Source organism: Schistocerca nitens, chromosome 8 (genome assembly GCF_023898315.1).
Source record: "Schistocerca nitens isolate TAMUIC-IGC-003100 chromosome 8, iqSchNite1.1, whole genome shotgun sequence".
NCBI lineage: Eukaryota > Metazoa > Arthropoda > Insecta > Orthoptera > Acrididae > Schistocerca > Schistocerca nitens.
Genome location: NC_064621.1, coordinates 378,855,600 through 378,871,071, shown reverse-complemented (window position 1 = coordinate 378,871,071; position 15,472 = coordinate 378,855,600). Strand labels below are relative to the sequence as shown.

Genomic DNA, 15,472 nt, shown 5'->3' with positions numbered 1-15,472 from the left:
AGATTCTTAGGAATGGTCTTCAGAATGTGCGTTACAGGGTTTGCGTCGTTACTAGCGTTAGTGTCAAGGCTTTCCGACAGTCACAGGTGCTGATACGGCGACGTAGCGTTGGAACACAGCCGCAGACAGTCGACATGGGTCTGGACAAGGAGGGAGCGGCTGTACTCGTAAAGTTTCTATATCCAAACTGGAGCAATAATGCTGATGATTTTCGCGATTATCGACGCGTGAAAAAAATACAGGAACGTCCTTTTCCGCAAGAGAGTTGAAGAACACAGTTCGAAATTTCGAATTAACTGGCGATTTTGGAATTGCTCCTGCGTGATCAACAAGATCACCTAGTTTTGACTCACGTGATTTCTAGCTGTGGCGTACCGGAAGGACGGGGTTTGTCAACGGAACACTAACACAAGTTGGAGGTTGAAGATGAGCATACCGAGGGAAGTAGCAAATATCGCACCTAAGATGCTTCAGGCAGCAGTGGAGCAATCTCTAGTGATGTTCCATGCTGTCGTGGATGAAGATAGTCGTTACATAGAGCAACGTTTATAACCTGGAACGTAAACACGATACGCAGTTACTTTTAACAAATTTTACCCTCTAATGTGGAAGTTGAAACGAGTTGCTTGCAATGGCTTATTAGTTATTTCTCTTCTGCATGCCCTTACGACTGTTTCCATAAAGTTTCATTGTCCTATCATCGCTAGTTCTTCATTGACGCCTCTCGTAAGTAATGAAAGGTTAAATACACTCCTGGAAATTGAAATAAGAACACCGTGAATTCATTGTCCCAGGAAGAGAGTTGAAGAACACAGTTCGAAATTTCGAATTAACTGGCGATTTTGGAATTGGTCCTGCGTGATCAACAAGATCACCTAGTTTTGACTCACGTGATTTCTAGCTGTGGCGTACCGGAAGGACGGGGTTTGTCAACGGAACACTAACACATGTTGGAGGTTGAAGATGAGCATACCGAGGGAAGTAGCAAATATCGCACCTAAGATGCTTCAGGCAGCAGTGGAGCAATCTCTAGTGATGTTCCATGCTGTCGTGGATGAAGATAGTCGTTACACAGAGCAACGTTTATAACCTGGAACGTAAACACGATACGCAGTTACTTTTAACAAATTTTACCCTCTAATGTGGAAGTTGAAACGAGTTGCTTGCAATGGCTTATTAGTTATTTCTCTTCTGCATGCCCTTACGACTGTTTCCATAAAGTTTCATTGTCCTATCATCGCTAGTTCTTCATTGACGCCTCTCGTAAGTAATGAAACGTTAAATACTGTATAAACACCCCGTATACATGACTGAAGTCTTATTATTACCTTACTGTCTATCAAATATCTATAGTAACTGCTACACAGATGCTCGCGATGGCATGTATTATTTTTAAGCGACGTTGAAACAGTCTACAGTTGTAAAAGACAAGAGCGTTCTGTGCCCAATTACAATATTCCAGCGTGGTCGAACCCGCTGCCCGCAAGCATCATCCAGTTCATGAAACAGTTTCGTGAAGTGTTTACTACATAAAATATACATATATATATTGCTATTTATCTAATCATCTGGAATTTAACTGGTGGTATTTGTTTAATGTTAGCTGGAATTTAATGCAAATATCAGGGGTAATATCGTAAGTATTCAAGTAATAATTTTGCAGGTATCAGTAATCTTATGCGGTTGTACTTCTTTATAGTATCTGTTCTCCGAAAATTGGCCAAATTACTCCTCTACTGCCTGACGTCCCACTAATAAGTTCGCCACAGTCTATAACACGAAAAGGAATTAGATTTCTCGCAACAGAATACTCGGAAGTTGTCTATGCAATGGCACTACGCGAGACTGAGTTTGGTAGTGTGATCCGTCCAAGGAAAATCTCAAACAGGAGGAAAACATTTTTGCGGTGAACAAAATTTCTCTCAGCAGAGTTCTGACCGTGTGCAAGTTCGTGGATTTTCTACCGAAGTCTATTTGTCGGAATATCTATTCCGATGTGCAACACGTCGGGATTCATGCACACAGTGCCACTTGAAAATGTATTTTTAGATATTCTTCTTATACAGTAGTGCCCAGCGTTCATAATTACCTTATTTCGACGCTCCCCTTTATTACCTTTAGAATTCCAAATGGCTGACTTACAACAATAGATTCCATTTGCGTCATGAAAAATTCAGTACACGTCCATCTAGTCGAAAACTTAACATCAGAGTGAGTTATTTCGTTTTATTCATAGCTTACTTGCTACGTCCAAGTGGAACGCTCCACAGAGCACATACCTACACTCTCGCAGTCAAAAAGTTGAGATTCTCCATTATATAACAATCAATGAGCAAATGATTGTTAGGTAAAAGGCGTATTGTACTGTTGCTTCTATGTAGTAGCAATATGCAGAGTGCCTTTAGGATACCAAACATCCATACGCTAGAAATGCATAGGGATACATTAGACATAATGCATATACGGGTACGGTCTCGAGCTCGTGTTATCAATACGCGATTTGTATGTGGCCCTTGAATATGCATTCCTCATTGGAGAAAGTCAGCGGTGGGTAGAAAGCCTGTACCACGAAAATAGAATATGTAAGCATTTACACATCAGACATGGACAAAAAGGAACCGCTACTTTGGTAACGACATGCGGGACGAAAGTAGCGTACCAAGCACACATTAGACATGGACAAAAAGGAACCGCTACTTTGGAGAAAGTCAGCGGTGGGTAGAAAGCCTGTACCACGAAAATAGAATATGTAAGCATTTACACATCAGACATGGACAAAAAGGAACCGCTACTTTGGTAACGACATGCGGGACGAAAGTAGCGTACCAAGCACACATCAGACATGGACAAAAAGGAACCGCTACTTTGGTAACGACATGCGGGACGAAAGTAGCGTACCAAACATTTTATACGTAAATATATTTTTTTTCATAGCAGGAAATTATTAAAACCGGGTCTTGGTTTCAACGTTGTGAGGGCTCCTCATTATTAAAAATCGAACTACTTTCACATTGTTGACCACATCATAGTATGAGAACATATTTTTTCGTCCGCTACGCAGTGACACGGCAACAAAGGGGCTTTAGCTTTATTCTTACTACTGTGAGCTGTACTGGGGCTCGAACCCGCAACATATCTCCAACCGATCGAGCTATCCAGGACGGCTTACAAACTATCGACACAGCTTCAGTTCTGGGTAGTATTAGTCATAACTATTATTTATGAAGTTCCAATAATTATTGTATTTTTCAGTCTACAGCGTTCAGTATACGAGGGTCGTTCAATAAGTAATGCCCCACATTGTTTTAACAAGCTAATAATATGCATAGGTGCTTCACGTTTGATGTTTGTTCTGTGCGCCGGCGAAGTTTCGAACCGTTCTGACAGATGGCAGAGCCGTAGCACAGCGTCTACATACGACTCACGGTACAAGCAGCGCGCTGTTATTGAATTCTTGTGTGCAGAAAAAGAAACCATGGTGAACGTCCATACACGTTTGTGTGTAGTGTATGGAGATCCTGCAGTTGATAAGGAGTACATCTGGGCGATCGGTACATAAAGTTACAGCCTCAGGAAATGCAGAAACAGAGCTCCATGGTCAGCCACGCTCTGGTCGTCCTGTCACCGCCACTGCTCCAGACATGCTGAATCGTGCGAATGTCATTATTCGTGCCGACCGGCGCATTACAACTCGAATTGTAGGAGCTTTTTGAGACCGACGGAGAAGGCTTTCTGTCACGGATTGTTACAGGCTGGGTGCACCAATTTGTGCCGGAAACAAAAGGGCAGTCCATGGAGTGACATAATTCTCATTCACCACAAAAGAAGAAATTCAAGACATTCCCCTCTGTTGGAAAAGTCACGGTGACAGTCTTCTGTGATTGTGATGGCGTCATTCTCGTGGAAGTGATGTCAAGAGAATCAACCATCAATTCAGAGGCATACGTAAAGACCCTGAATAAACTCAAGAACCGTTTCCGACATGTTCGATCGGACAAGAATCCAGCAGAAATCTTGCTCCTACACGGTAATGCACGCCCACCCACAAGTCTGAGATCCCGGCAACCCTTCTCCAAATTGGGCTGGACATCATTACCTCATCCACCCTACAGTCCAGACCTAGCACCTTCGGACTTTCATCTCTTTGGGCCGCTTAAAGATTCTCTACGGGGAACACACTTTGAAGATGACGAGAGTGTCAGTCATGCAGTGAAAACATGGCTACGCCTACAGAACAACAGCTTTTACCAGCAGGAAACGCATGCTCTTCCACAACGCTGGAATAGGGCCATAAAACGTGATGGAGACAATGTAGAAAAATATGACATGGACAAGACATGCTGTTGTATATTGTCATATAATTTTGTCTCTTACAAGTAAATATGTTCCGAAAAAAAAAAGTGGGGCATTACGTACTGAACGATCCTCATAGATTGCTGAAATATTCTTTTCTGGTTGTAGAAAATATCTACACCGTTGTCAAAGACAACTAACAACGGCAGAACGAAACACAAGCGCATTAGCGTTAATGTACAATGACCCGCAATTTTTTGAAGATGGAACTTCGATCCTGGTAGCGAATTTAAAAATGTTTAACGAAATAAAGAAATGTTAAATTATGACCAAACTGTTATGCACACCTCACGATCCCAGTACCATCACAAAATTAAGCACTTTTTTCATTAATTAGGGCAACGGCCTTGCCGCAGTGGATACACCGGTTCCCGTGAGATCACTGAAGCTAAGTGCTGTCGGGCGTGGTCGGCAGTTGGATGGGTGACCATCCGGGCTGCCATGCGCTGTTGCCATTTTTCGGGGTGCACTCAGCCTCGTGATGCCAATTGTGGAGCTGCTCGACCGAATAGTAGCGGCTTCGGTCAAGAATACCATCATAACGGCCGGGAGAGTGGTGTGCTGACCTCGCGCCCCTCCTATCCGCATCCTCCACTGAGGATGACACGGCGGTAGGATGGTCCCGGTAGGCCACTCGTGGCCTGAAGACGGTGTGCTTTTTTTTCATTAATTAGAAGTCAGATACCTTGTTACTACAAATGAACTCAAGAATTTTGCAAGCAACTCGCATCAGAGGTTGGAAGTATGGAATTAATTCTATTCAGCTCTCTTCCTTCGTGAAGGGACTTGACTGTACAGCCATTACGTGCGTCGTATGCCTTCGAAAAGTATCCTTGTTATAGGCAGAAAACACTTAGCGGTACTTGTGCGAAGCCGGCGCAGCACACTAATATACACCGCCCCTCAGAATTAAAAGATCACTTTTGCGAAACACAGTAATTTGCTCCCATTGCGATGCTAAAGTGTTAAATTTGACTGAAATCTGCCTACAACCTTCCTCTTTAACGATGCAAAAGCGTGGCCTCCTGGAAACTCGCCGTTGGCCTGAAAGCCGCTTCAAACAGCAATGTGTCGACACACACGAAAGAAAGGACATAGCTCTGAAGTTCATATGATACGAGAGGCGGGTTAATGATGTCACACTGGCACCAAACTTCACCACAAACCTGCCCACCGCCATCGAGTACGTGCCACACAATGGGAAGGACGTCACACTACCTCTTACCAACATTTCACCACTTCTTTTGACGCCTTTGCGATGGAGGCTAGAACCACGAAGCACTGCACTGAAACCTTGCAATTTTCTTATAAGTGGCCGAGGAGAACGTTGTAGACACATGGCCGCTCAGGAACGGGACGGAAAGACCTCAGAGGCTCGCACAAAACACATAACTTAAAGCATCCCTTTCCCTGGGGGTGTGGATTCCCACAAATTTTGCAGTCAAAAACAATGGTTCTCAGTGCGTTGAGCAACAGGAGGATTTTATTCACAACTTTTGACACTGCCGATGCTCTCGGACGTTACAACCGTTCCCTAAGGACATTCAAAGTGCATGCTCGTTACACGTGATCTTACCCTTTGGAACGCAGGGTGCCCACAATTTTAGTTCTGGTGTACAGGATGGAACCACTAGGAACCGTTCAACAGCATCCGAAATTTGAACTTGATCAGAAGCAGCAAAGTATGCTTATGTTTTCTTTCCTTCGGGGGTGGGGGGGGGGAGGAGGGGTGATCAGGGTGGAGAAGGGCGGGACGGTTGCTACACTGACACATCCATGGATAAAACGAAAAAGGGTACTTCTAACACTCCCCGTTTCGGCGAAACCATTGGTGCCACCCAGCCACCTTGTTCACCAGCTTAAAAATGTATGTGTAGAGACAGAACCAATTTTTGGAGTCCCAGGCGCCTGCAAGCAGTCTACACTGCTGCTCTTTCACTGCTGCTTTCCTGATCTTGCGCCTGATATTAGGCCGCCTGGTATCGGAGTTTGTAAAAGGGGTTACTGGTCTGCAAGTGCCTAGGACTTGGTACGAATTTAAGATTCTCAATAAATATCGGCGGCCACGTGGAATGGCCGCGCGGTTTAAGGTGCCCTGTCACAGATTGCCCGGCCCCTCCCGCCGGCGGTTCGAGTCCTCCCTCGGGCATGGCCGAATGTGTTGTCCTTCTGCGTAAGTTAGTTTAAGTTATTTTCAGTAGGTGACCTCAGCGGTTTGGTCCCTTAGGAATTCACACACTCATTTCTGAAAGATGGGCGAGTGCCACTGATGGTTTTGCCGAACTGGGCATTTGACAGTGTCGCATCCCCCCGTGATCATATCACAGGACAGCAAATAGGAACGCTAAAAAAGCGCCTTAGCTGCTTCGAGCCACGTTCAAATTTCGTCGAATGGTTGTGAACTGTTCCTAGTGGTTCCAGCCCGTACACGGGAGCAAAACTTGATGTCGCGCTGCTGTAACGTTCGATTGGGATACAGCCGCACAGGGCACTCACAGAAGGGCTGAAACGCCCGAAAGTGCCAGCAGTATCAAAGCTTGTGAAGAACAATTTCTTGCTGCTCATCGCACTGCGAACTGTCGGTTTCGATCGCAAAATATATGGGAATTTACGCCCCAGGAAAAGGTATGGTCTATGGACGCTCTTTATGCCATTATCCGCAGCAATTTCGTATTGATTCTGGAAGGCGGTGTGTCTGGAAATTTTTCTCAGCCACTCAAAAGAAAACCGCTATTTCAAAGATGTGTGTCGCGGCTCTAACCTCTTGTGACATTTCTGGCTTTGGAGCCGTTCATTCCATAGTTTAGGTGCGACTGCAGTAGCTGAGACATAACGTAAGAAGTGGAGTGAGGAGCAGCCGACAGATGGGTGTATCGGTTCCGTGAGAGATATTCTGATAAGCTGCCGCCAAAGGAGTCAATGCGGAAAAGCTCTACGATTCATGTATTTACATTTGCTAAAGTATAATTCAGATTTAATTGTCTGTCACGCTGAATACACTCTCGGTAGAGGACTATCATCCACGTACTTCAGAATTTTGCAAGCAATTTTCTTTAACGTTAGAATAACGATATTCAGACTTCGTGAATCTTCGGATCACGCCAGAAGTACACTACGAAGCTAAGTGATACGGGCTGGTTAGTCAGTCGGCCACATCTACATCTACATTCTACATTTATACTCCGCAAGCCACCCAATGGTGTGTGGCGGAGGGCACTTTACGTGCTAATGTCATTACCTCCCTTTCCTGTTCCAGTCGCGTATGGTTCGCGGGAAGAACGACTGCCGGAAAGCCTCCGTGCGTGCTCGAATCTCTCTAATTTTACATTCGTGATCTCCTTGGGAGGTATAAGTAGAGGGAAGCAATATATTCGATACCTCATCCAAAACGCACCCTCTCGAAACCTGGCGAGCAAGCTACACCGCGATGCAGAGCGCCTCTCTTGCAGAGTCTGCCACTTGAGTTTGCTAAACATCTCCGTAGCGCTATCACGCTTACCAAATAACCCTGTGACGAGACGCGCCTCTCTTCTTTGGATCCTCTCTATCTCCTCCGTCAACCCGACCTGGTACGGATCCCACACTGATGAACAATACTCAAGTATAAGCAGAACGAGTGTTTTGTAAGCCACCTCATTTGTTGATGGAATATATTTTCTAAGGACTCTCCCAATGAATCTCAACCTGGCACCAGCCTTACCAACAATTAATTTTATATGATCATTCCACTTCAAATCGTTCTGCAGGCATACTCCCAGATATTTTACAGAAGTAACTGCTACCAGTGTTTGTTCCGCTATCAAGTAATCATACAATAAAGGATCCTTCTTTCTATGTATTCGCAATACATTACATTACATTTGTCTATGTTAAGGGTCAGTTGCCACTCCCTGCACCAAGAGCCCATCCGCTGCAGAGCTTCCTGCATTTCGCTGCAATTTTCACGAGTGTTTGAACGGCATGGTTCACACTGCATGCCTCACAGTTAAGATCATGAATTCATGCTGTATAAAACTGCGTCATATAGCCGCGACTCGGCTTGCAAAGCAGAGAATACTGAAGTGATCGTCACAGGGACACAGCTAAAACAGTGATAAAGCTTCAACAAGTGTACTGATAGCAAAAGCCTCTGGTACAGTGGCTTGACAGAGCTGCTACCTAAAAGTCGCCTGTCTCTTTCAAGTATGTAGTAACACCACTAGGATCTTCGCAGGAAAGTACACTTGCAAGGAAATAATCCAAGTTCCAAGAATGGCGTCCTGATTAGGTGTAAAAGAGGCACGGAAGAGTCTATCCTTAATATAGTCCAAGTCCTTAGTGGAAGCAATGATGAAAGATGACAACAGCCCCGTCACTCCCTATGCTGGGGTTTGTAGTGTGACAACGTGCCATTTAGTGAAGTCCAGGCATAGTCAAGGCGCAACGGTAGAGAAAGTGGACGCTTATGCCATCTGTGGGCCAGAATCGAAGTCAAAGTGGAAGTGCTTCCACTTGGTGACAGCTAAATTAAAGAACGCTATGTGGGAAACAATGTCTGGCTTGTGCTGCACTCTGACAGCGAAATACCAAAAGAATTAAAGTAAATAAAATTGTTACATATAGGAAAAATATTAATGTAATATTACTTTAATATATGAAAATGACTGTAATTGAATATTGTAATGCTATGATATGTTTAATTGTAAATAGAGAACTTGGCATAATGTAAAATAATGTTTAGGTGTGGGGGGAATCCCCGAGAATGAGAACAGTGTACAGGTTGGCACGTAATATTTGCTGTAGAAGTAAGTTGACGTAGCTCTGAGGCAGAACAGGTGTTAAGTGGCGTAAAAGTGACTGCCGGTGTGTGCCACGGTAACGTTGCTAACAGACCATTTAGTAGTGAGCTGAAAACAGATATGGACTTCGTTTATCGTATGGCTACAAGCTAAATGGCCACTAAGGCTTGGAAGACGCAGTATTTCGACGGAGATGGACTGTGAGCGGCAAAATAGGAGTATTATTATGAACAGTGGTTATACCGACGCCATTACCAGTACATTTATATTCTGTGAATCAGTTTGTGTAATAGTCAAACCAAGTTCTCTACAGCGTGTAAAGTTTGGAGGCAATAATAATTTTGTGGTTTAAATTGCATTCCCCGTGTGTAATCAATTATATAAAGGAAATAGCTCATTATTACCCCATATCCAGTGATTTATATGTGCTGCAACACCAGTGAAAAGTTACGGTGCGTGAGTATCGGCGTAGCTATGCTACAACAGAAAATAGTCGGAATTAACGCCGAAATTGCCAGCAGACGCCGCTTCATGCAACCGATGGAAGATACCAGGTAGCGTGCCACCTTAATTACTATCCAGATCGATGTGGTTGCTTTTCAGTACACTGCCATAGTCAAAAATTACTCAGTTCCGTCCGAACAACGTGATTCTAAATTAATGTTTTCAGTAACTATATTGACAAGCAGATCTATATTGTTCTTTAATTAAGCGTTCAACGAAATTGCTGCCACTACAGTACACATTGTGCCTTCAGCACAGTGCTAGCTCAATAACATTAAATTCAGTAACTACAATTTGTGTAGTTTACATTAACCTACAACAAGTTCAAGTATTTATCATGTGTGTTCATGTATTGTGAAAGGGTTTCAGGCTGTGGTATTGTTTTAAATGAATAATGTCCTCCTGCTAGGCAATATCAAACATACAGAATTAAGTGCTCGCTGTTCAGTCACTTCAAAGAGATTATCAGTGCTACTAATAATCACATATAGACTTAAACGTAAGTTGGTTAGGCGTCATTATCATTATTTATTCTAAAAATTCCGTGTAGTAGTTGGATCTCCATAGGGTGTCTATTCAAACCTATTACACGCAAGAGCCTCTTTCCGGAAGTCCGATGCCGCATGGTCTAATAATAATAATAATAATAATACAGTAAATTCGGGTAGTGGCATCGCAGGTTCGAGAGGGTCCTAAAACGATGAGGTGAATAGCATCCGCCCGGTGGCCAGGAGAGTTTCTCGAAGCCGGAAGAACTGATTCGTGTAGTCCACGCGAATGCCTTCATAGCTGCCAGCGGTGGAACATTCGTGATGCTATATTCTTGTCACGTTTTGTGAAGACGCGAATAGTTCTCCTGGAAGTGAAGTAGTGGCCTCTGCCAGCGCTGGCACTGTCGCCTGGTGTCCGGTCGAGAGTGCGCCGTGGAGATCTCGCGATGCAGGGGCGTGCAGGGGCCATGTAGACCGCACGCACACCCGAGACGCCCGAGGGGTTGCCGCTACCTGTTTCGACGATCTCCGATATAGCAAACGCAGTAAAAGTGCGAGTATGTATCATCTTTGTGAAGACAATTTCCCTAATATACTTAATGAGATAGACTTGTAATTATTTCTGACATAATCTACGACTTGTGCGCCTCATAGGCGTATGTTTGTAGCAGAGATACTTTGCAGTTTGATGCTTTACCTGTAAAGTGATTCGAGTGATGATTTGAATAAAGAAAAATATCTGGCGTCCCAAATTTGGAATTTAACAGATCATTTAGTACAGTTGAGGGCCTTGGATACCTAACAAGTTTTTTTTTTCAGCGTCACCTCAAGGAGAAGAAATTCACGACCCGAGCACTACGTGTGCACAAGGGCAGGAACTGTTATAGAAGATATCAGGTTTAGTGGAGTATTACTGAATTTCCTTGTTTTACCTTGACATCGCAGAACAAATCTAGGTCTCCTCTGTTTCCAGTTCAAATGGTAAGTTACACGTCATTTAAGGTAACACAGAGGAGATAAGGAAAGTATGATGTAGTTTGGAGAATGCATATTGCGTTATGGACCGACTAAACTCATCAAATTTGACGGCTCGTTCAGTTAACCCTCCATTTGTCGCGAATTGCACTTCTCCTCCGCCGTAATGTATTGAGTCATATTACATTGCAAGAGGTAAACCATCGGTTTTCGGATCTATGTCTATTGGGAATCTTTTTTATATCATTGTCTCTTTTACTCGTGCCTTTGATTTGTACCTATTAACAAAGACACTTTTCAAAATAGTCATTCGTTTGAAAGAGGAAACAGATTATAGTTACTGCTGAGATAGTGTGGTTGTTGTCATGCTCTACATTTAATTCGTTGCAACAATTGCTTGATAGCATGGCACTTTTAATAAAGCACCGTTCAATGAGTTTAGTTGTTGCTGATACACAATATACGCTCACGAAATGCAGCGAGGTCTTGTATATCTTTTCCATGTCTGCTCTGTCATTTTAAGATGTCATAATCATCTCTGGGGCGCAATAAAATATGTTAATCTACTTCAACTGCTTCAAAGAATTTGTTACTCTTCCACTAGATGAAACTATCTGTCTTTCCGATAGTCATTACACGGAACTTGAAAGCTTTATGTTAATGAACAAAAGAGGAAGAAGTAGTACAGAACTTCTGTGGAAATGAAGAAGGGCTATTCGAAAATGGGCGTTTCGCTGCTGATGAAATGTCATACTAATTACAGTACTTTCGTTTCGTTATGGCACTCAATGTTATAACACTTCTATCTGGTTATAAACATAACAACGGAAAAACAATTACGCTAATGGTTGTATGTTATACCTGCGTAGTTTATACATTTTTGTCACTCGCAGCTAACAGTTTCCTGAGTTTCGTTTACGTCAAGCATGTTGAGATCTCGGAAAGACGACTAACTAAACGTAGCAATTATGTATTTGGAAAAAATTACAGCCTTCTCACATAGCACTCAGGGATCGATTTTTAATCCCTTGTGCCTCCAGTTAAAAATACCTGTCTCTTAGTATCCTTCTCACACGCTACTTAACTAAAATTATGCCTCTTCGTCATATCAATATGAAACCGTGCATGTAACTGGAGTAATTAAATTTGCTTGACAGACATTGTCACTGAGACTGAAGATGTGTCGAAACCTGTGAAGTAAAAAAAGAACAAACTAGATTATAGGTTCTTTTTCACCTTCTGATTCAGCTGTGGTCTCTTTAAAAGGTTTTAGTAAATTCACAAATCTTATTAAAAGCTCAGCTACCATATCCCTGCAATCAAAGATGAGCAGATGTCACCATTCTTCACGTACCCTGCAATATATTAGGTAGTATTCATTGTTGCTTTGATTTTTGCGGTATCATGTAAAAAGAAGTTACTTTCGCTGAAAGAATGACTAAATGCTGCGTTAATACAGTGAGCACAGAAGGGAAGCTTTTCATGATTTTGTAAAGCTTTTATTTTAATGGCACCCTAATCGGTGACGGAAACAAAATTACCCAACAGTGCTGTAGTCTTCTTGTGAGAACACTACATTAGCCAAAGTCGCAAATATTAGTACATTGTTAATTAGTTTTAATAAATTAAGTTTTCATATTCAAATCTCATTGTACAAAGTAGTACGTCCTACGGTGATCTTTGAAATTAGATACTTTGTCATAACCGTGATTTACAATTTTACCCACACAAAGACGTTATTACGTTACACCCCATAATAATGTCTTTATTGTGAGTAAAATTGTAAAACACGGTCACGACAGTGTGTTTAACTTCGGAGATCGACGTAGACACTACTACTTTGTACTAAGCAGTCTGAAGATGGCGGTTTAATTTGCTTAAAATAGTTATCAGTGTACAAATGTTTGTGATCTTGGCTAATAAAGTGTTCTTACAAGAAAAGTGAGATAATTATAAATCGCCTCCCGCAGAACTGACAATGTGAGGTAACTGTAAAATTATTCAACATGTCTGGAAACATACTTCAGTCGTCCATTCTCGCTTATCTTTCTTTCGTATTATATCCTCGACCTTGGTAACGTCGGGGAATTTACTTGAAAACAGAACATTGTTCACAAGAAACCACTCTACCTTTACGTTATATGCTGTAATGTCAAATGTACACTGCTCTGTGTGAATTAGTCAACATATCAAGTGCCGCAGCACTTGAATTATCACTTTCTGTAGCAATGCTGTTACGAACGGCATCAACCTGTTGCTTGACATGTCTACTAATAACAGAGGGACGTGACATTAAATCTGTAATGCTATATCCATAATGTGCACCAAGGTACATTAATTCTGGGCCTATTTCTTTTAAACCTTCCCCAGAAACCGTATTAATAAGCCTCCTATATTTAGTATGCACTTCAACACACGCGGTTCTTACACTAGCTTTTATAATTGTCGGTATCCCTGAAAGAATTATGTCGCATGGGATATCTTACAATTGTGTTTTTTAAAATTAGTCGAACATCGCTTGAAACACAATAATTTGAGCAATTAATACACTTTTCGTACTTAGTAGACTTGCTGTTTTGTATAGAACCAACAGAAAAATATTCTAGATGTCGCTTTCTAAAGCCTTCTGTTACTTCAATGCGTACACTTTCGTTGCAGTTTTACTTACTGCACTTGCTTCCTAATACAGCTACGCTACGAATGGGCAGCCCTTATGAAGACAGGATTAACATCAAAAAATTTCTAAGATTGCCTGTACATCATGACTACCACGCTCGGCCACAAAAGTAGTGCGGGCAGCCTATCTTATTAGGCTGTACTCTGGCATCTCACATTTTGTATTCGCACACATTTTCTTGAGGGAACTAAGTAAAGACGTTCACAAATCAAGACAAAAGACAATGATCGACAAGTTAATAAGAAGATTTCAGATTCGTGCTGCATATACAGTAACGTCTGTGACAGAAGAAACATAATGGACTGAGTAAATTCAAACTCGACTAAAGTTCACAGCAGTGTGCAGAGAATAAATTATTAAGGGAAGTAAAGTGCCCGGTAAACCAAGTGAGCTCAAATGAGTGGTGCGCCAAACTCGTAAAGTGAAGAGCACTGAAACTAAATGGGGACATGGTAGAAAGTGTCGATACGTGTTTTCAATAGCATGTCACTTAACCTGCTTATGACCACCTTATTAATAAAGTGTTGGTCCAACTTTGGGATGAAATAAAGCAGTCATTCTGCGTGTCGTAGACCCAACAAGTCCTCGGTAGGTTTCCGGAGGTACCAGATGTCTAAGCACAAGTCACGCAATTCCTGTAGATTACAGGCCGGTTGTTTGTGCGAGTTTCGTTCGCACCAGATGGCGTCGTGATATGTTATATCGAGTTTTGATCAGACGAATTTGGTGGCTGATCACGTGAGTTTATTATCATGCTCAAGAAAGCACTGAAGTATGATTCACACGTACAGTCATCCAGCTTGAAAATAAGACATCAAGCATGAAGGGATATAGGTGGTCTGCAGTTATGTACACGTAGTCCAAATTGTCATGGTGCATTCGGTTACTATAGCAGATTTCATGACGCTCCAGATGAATGTTCCCCACAGTACAGTACTGGACCCACCGACCTAGATAGTGGCGGTGTGTGTTTCGAACAGCACTTCCCCTAGACGACTGCGTACGCAGGCACGAGCAGCGACCTGATGTAGCAAGGAATGTGATTTACCCGGTGACACGTTTCCACTGATAAAGGTCCCATCTCAGTGATCTCATGTGATTTTAATCGGTACTGACGATGTTGTTGGGTCAAAAGGAGAACACTTAGGCGTCGTCTACCGTGGATCTCGAAGTTCAACATGTGCGCTAATGAATGTGCTCTGAAACACTTTTGTCTGCACCAGCGTTGCACACTGTCATCATGTGTACAACAAGCGTCTCCAGTCGTGCTTTACAGAGCGGGCAAACTTTTGGCCTCCCACGTTCTGTGACGAGGCGTGGACTCCAACACCCTGTCACCCGTTCGTGGCTTTATCGTGTTTTGTTTGAATCACTTTTCATAGATGTTTACTATCGTAATGAACAGCCAAGCAGCTTCTCCTTTTCTGGGACACTCATTCGCAGGCGCTGGGACGTAAAAGTATGCCCCTTACCAAAGTCGTCATTGTAAGTAGCTCTGTCCATTTGGTTCCCCATTCTGAAGAAGGTCATGATTTACCGCCGAGTGCTGCTGATAAAATTTGTTTCTTGGGCAATCAGTTTCGGTCCACGGACCATCATCAAGATCTTAAAAGCATTTACAAGCACCGTACTAAACATAAAACCAAAGGCGTCACATAATAAAATCCAGCAATTCGCCACTGCTTACATATAGT

The 15,472-nt window shown here is 42.7% G+C and overlaps 1 pseudogene; it reads left to right on the top strand.

The window, feature by feature from the left end:
- The first annotated feature begins 4,690 nt into the window (after positions 1 to 4,690).
- LOC126200052 (5S ribosomal RNA) lies at positions 4,691 to 4,808 on the top strand (annotated as a pseudogene).
- The last annotated feature ends 10,664 nt before the right edge of the window (positions 4,809 to 15,472 follow it).